We start from the raw sequence: 5000 nt of genomic DNA on the forward strand, positions 1-5000 counted from the left end.
AGGAAATTGTGGTGGACTTTGTGGTGTTGAGGGTACTGGCCTGCACCACCACCACCACCACCACCACCACAACATTATAGAGGAAATTGTGGTGGACTGTGTGTGGTGTTGAGGGTACTGGCCTGCACCACCACCACCACCTCCACCACAACATTATAGAGGAGATTGTGGTGGACTTTGTGGTGTTGAGGGTACTGGCCTGCACCACCACCACCACCACCACCACAACATTATAGAGGAGATTGTGGTGGACTTTGTGGTGTTGAGGGTACTGGCCTGCACCACCACCACCACCACCACCACCACCACAACATTATAGAGGAGATTGTGGTTGTTTTCTTAATGTATTGTTGTTGTTTTTTATTTCCTGTAACCTCAAGTTCAGTATAATGTGTTGGTCAGTTTCTTGTACTATTGAGCATGATGTTTTGTACAGTACAGTAATCCCTCCTTATACACGGAGGTCAGGTTTCAAATTAGACCGTGCATTAAGAAAAATCGTGTATAACTACATTAGACACTGGGAAAGGGCAGAAAATTAAAGTTTACCCTCTTTTACTCAAATTACTTAGTGTTCTTTTGCTGTGAATTTCCCTTTTCTTCTAACACTTAATTTTGAACGAGAACATTAATTGTCCGTCATCCAAGGCTTCATTAAACCAGTGTTTCTCTACACACAAAGGAAACAGTGTCCGCGCTGGACCTGTTTGCTGCTTCGTGCTGTTAAGTGTGTGTGACCTTCACGGATGGAAAAAAATATCATTTATGCAATAAAAGGAATTGAAACTGGACTTTTAGAATTGATTTTTCCTTTTCCTTTTCCTTATTCTTAATTACTACGAGAAAACAGTATTGGGGCAGGAAGGAGAAAAACTTAGCCATGCGCAAATAATAGTCTATATTTGACTCGACGTCAAGCAACCCTGTTACACAGTCATGCATGTCATTGTTAGAGGTATATTAAGCAGTAAATGGAGAAAATGCAACCTACAGGTCAATTACTGAGAGGGGTTGGCTACATGTTTTTAGGGAGAGAAATGGTTGTGGAGTGGTGGAGATCACCAGAGATGAAAAAAAGCCTTACAAGAGTGGAATAAATAATACAAGATAAGAGAGAGAGAGAGAGAGAGAGAGAGAGAGAGAGAGAGAAAACACAAACTTATATAGATTGCGGATATAAGAAAGAACTGTGATAGGTTGATTCATGCATGAGGAGGAGGAGGAAGAAGGAGAAGAAGGAAAGCGAGGAGGAGGAGGAGGAGGAGGAGGAGGAGGAGGAAGAAAACAACGAGAAAAAAAAATAAACAGCCAGACAAACTAATTAACTTATACATGACGGAAATAGGTAAGATGTAAGTACTCTCTCTCTCTCTCTCTCTCTCTCTCTCTCTCTCTCTCTCTCTCTCTCTCTCTCTCTCTCTCTCTCTCTCTCTCTCTCTCTCTCTCTCTCTCTCTCTCTCTCTCTCTCTCTCTCTCTCTCTCTCTCTCTCTCTCTCTCTCTCTCTCTCTCTCTCTCTTTAAACTTTAAATATGGAGGAAAAAAATTCCATGCCTTTCAGTCAGTCTTCCTCCTCCACCTTCCTCTCTTCTCTCCTCTCTCCCTCCTTTACATCCCTCTCCTCCTCCTCCTCTTTCCCTCCATACATAGCTAAATAAATTCTCTTTCTCTCCATGTCTCCGTTTTTTCTCTCCGTTTCCTCCTTCCCTCCAAAAATGGGTTTAAATATGGAGGAAAGAATTGCTATGCCTCTCAGCCAAACAGTCTTCCTCCTCCACCTCCCTCTCTTCTCTCCTCTCTCCCTCCTTTCTCTCCCTCTCCTCCTCCTCCTCCTTCCCTCCACACATAGCTAAATAAATTCTCTTTCTCTCCATGTCTCCGTTTTTTCTCTCCGTTTCCTCCTTCCCTCCAGAAATTAGTTTATATATGGAGGGAAGATTTGCTATGCCTCTCAGCCAGACAGTCTTCCTCCTCCACCTCCCTCTTTTCTCTCCTCTCTCCCTCCTTTCTCTCCCTCTCCTCCTCCTCCTCCTTCCCTCCACACATAGCTAAATAAATTATCTTTCTCTCCATGCCTCCGTTTTTTCTCTCCGTTTCCTCCTTCCCTCCAAAAATGGGTTTAAATATGGAGGAAAGAATTGCTATGCCTCTCAGCCAGACACTTTTCCTCTTCCACCTTTCTCTTTTCTCTCCTCTCTCCCTCCTTTACCTCCCTCTCCTCCTCCTCCTCCTTCCCTCCACACATAGCTCAATAAATTATCTTTCTCTCCATGTCTCCGTTTTTTCTCTCCGTTTCCTCCTTCCCTCCAGAAATTAGTTTATATATGGAGGGAAGATTTGCTATGCCTCTCAGCCAGACAGTCTTCCTCCTCCACCTCCCTCTCTTCTCTCCTCTCTCCCTCCTTTCTCTCCCTCTCCTCCTCCTCTTCCTTCCCCCCACACATAGCTAAATAAATTCTCTTTCTCTCCATGCCTCCGTTTTTTCTCTCCGTTTCCTCCTTCCCTCCAAAAATGGGTTTAAATATGGAGGGAAGATTTGCTATGCCTCTCAGCCAGACAGTCTTCCTCCTCCACCTCCCTCTCTTCTCTCCTCTCTCTCCTTCCTCCTCCTCCTCCTTTCTCTCCCTTCTTCCTCAGTCTTTCCTCCATCTCTCCATGCCTCCCTCACGCCCCTAGCTGCTCCTAATAGCCCCCTAGCAGCATAAATAGCCGAGGTTAGGGTCACGCCAGCCTCGGAAATATAAGGATGATGAGACATAATCAGTCCATCAGTGGGGGCATACTCCTGGGGCGCGTCACCTCACCCACCCTACGACGACAGGATTACTGCATCATCGCCCAAACAAGGTCAAGGAGGCCCCACAATGACTCTGGAGGTAAACTGGGCGTGAAAATTTTGTGGTCAGAAATATATAGGTATGTCTGCCTTGAAATAGTTAGGCTCGTATCCCGCTGATCACTGACTAGACTCGTTTTTAGGCCTTCAGTATATGTCTATATTGTGTTTTACGCCTATTTAATTATTTTTGGGGCTACTGAAGTAATCTTTTCTCCTTTGAAGTTAATACAGAAGCAATCAGTTAAAATATATGCACAGACTGGTTATGTTGGTTGATAGTTTTTATAGTTTTTAAAGCCTAATGAACAGTTTTGATGCTATTTAAGTCCCTCTCATGCCTTTGAAGTTAATAAATAAGTAATAATTGTCAATGTGGAGGTAAATATTGTTAGGCCCGTCGCCCTTCACCCAGCCCGCCGTTTTAAGCCTGGCGGTCGGAATGGCTTCACCTTTTTGGGAATATCTCGCTGGGAACGCCGGGAATCCTGGAATGGCAGGTGGGAACAGGAGCAGGAGAGATAGGAGCAGGGATGGGACTAGCAGGAGGAGGAGGAGGGAGGCCAGGAAGAGCAGGAGGAGGAGTGGAAGAGGGAGAAGTCCTTCCTACCCGTCAGTGGCAGGTCCAGGCAGGAGAGGGAAGATGGGGCCACACGTGGATGGAAGGAGAGATAGGAACGATGAAGGCAAAGTGGAGAAGACTGGGCTCATAATGTTAAGTGGTCTCAAAAAGATGACGGAGCTGAGAGACAGATACCTTCATAAAAACGGTAACAACTCAAAACGGATAACGACAGGAAGATGCGGATACTGTGGATGGGGAGAGAATAGATGGGGGCATGTGTGGGTAGAAGGAGGTGGAGGAGGAACGGAGGAAAGGTAGGGATGGGTCATGTGTGGGTAGAAGGAGGTGGAGGAGGAACGGAGGAAAGGTAGGGATGGGGCATGTGTGGGTAGAAGGAGGTGGAGGAGGAACGGAGGAAAGGTAGGGATGGGTCATGTGTGGGTAGAAGGAGGTGGAGGAGGAACGGAGGAAAGGTAGGGATGGGTCATGTGTGGGTAGAAGGAGGTGGAGGAGGAACGGAGGAAAGGTAGGGATGGGTCATGTGTGGGTAGAAGGAGGTGGAGGAGGAACGGAGGAAAGGTAGGGATGGGTCATGTGTGGGTAGAAAAAAATGTAACCTTTAATTGCAATGATACCAAATATTTATATTTATATCTATCTATCTATCTATCTCTCTATCTATCTATCTATCTATCTATCTATCTATCTATCTATCTATCTATATATCTATATCTATCTATCTATCTATCTATCTATATCTATATCTATATATATATCTATATATATATATATATATATATATATATATATATATATATATATATATATATATATATATATATATATATATATATATATATATATATATATATATATATATATATATATATATATATATATATATATATATATATATATATATATATATATATATATATATATATATGTGTATATATATATATATATATATATATATATATATATATATATATAGATATATATCCTCAACGACCTAGAGCAGTTGGTCCAGCACCCTACACGTATTCCTGACCGTCTTGGAGATCGGCCCAACATTCTAGACCTCTTCCTTACCTCAAACCCTTCTGCTTATTCTGTCAAACTGTTTTCTCCGTTGGGCTCCTCCGATCACAATCTTATTTCTGCATCCTGTCCTATCGCTCCTGTACATCCTCTGGACCCACCGAAGAGGCGATGCTTCTGGCATTCTGCTTCAGCTCGGTGGGACGACCTGAGGATGTACTTTTCCGATTTCCCGTGGAATGATTATTGCTTCCAGGATAGAGACCCCTCTGTGTGTGCTCAGCGCATCACAGAGGTGATTGTCTCTGGAATGGAGGCATACATTCCTCGTTCTTTCTCTACTCCTCACGCTAAAAAGCCTTGGTTTAATCACGCTTGTTCTCGTGCTGTCAATGATAGAGAGGTAGCTCACAAAAGGTACCAGAGCCTTCAAACTAATGCTAATTATGAACTTTACATTTCTGCTCGAAATCGTGCCAAATCTATTCTCCGACTAACCAAAAATTCTTTCATTAATAGAAAATGTCAAAACCTTGCTTTCTCTAACTCTTCCCGTGACT

General features: G+C 43.4%; 1 protein-coding gene and 1 long non-coding RNA gene across 13 annotated transcripts in view; one reads left to right on the forward strand and one right to left on the reverse strand.

Annotated features, from left to right (window-relative positions):
- Window positions 1-344, reverse strand: part of LOC126989246 (uncharacterized) — a 628-nt gene extending 284 nt beyond the window's left edge. The window contains exon 1 of one of the 12 annotated variants that reach the window (XR_007743065.1): window positions 215-344. This is a non-coding gene — a long non-coding RNA (uncharacterized LOC126989246). Of the gene's footprint in view, window positions 1-134 lie in introns of all 12 variants that reach the window. The other 11 variants (XR_007743064.1, XR_007743069.1, XR_007743068.1 and 8 more) reach the window with 11 other exon arrangements.
- LOC126989245 (tripartite motif-containing protein 65-like) overlaps window positions 1-791 on the forward strand; it is a 12639-nt gene extending 11848 nt beyond the window's left edge. The window contains exon 6 of the transcript XR_007743063.1: window positions 162-791. The gene's annotated coding sequence lies outside the window, so the exon portion shown is untranslated. The remainder of the gene's footprint in view (window positions 1-161) is intronic.
- Window positions 792-5000: the final 4209 nt, after the last annotated feature.

This window comes from Eriocheir sinensis, unplaced genomic scaffold (genome assembly GCF_024679095.1).
Source record: "Eriocheir sinensis breed Jianghai 21 unplaced genomic scaffold, ASM2467909v1 Scaffold111, whole genome shotgun sequence".
NCBI classification, from domain to species: Eukaryota; Metazoa; Arthropoda; class Malacostraca; order Decapoda; family Varunidae; genus Eriocheir; species Eriocheir sinensis.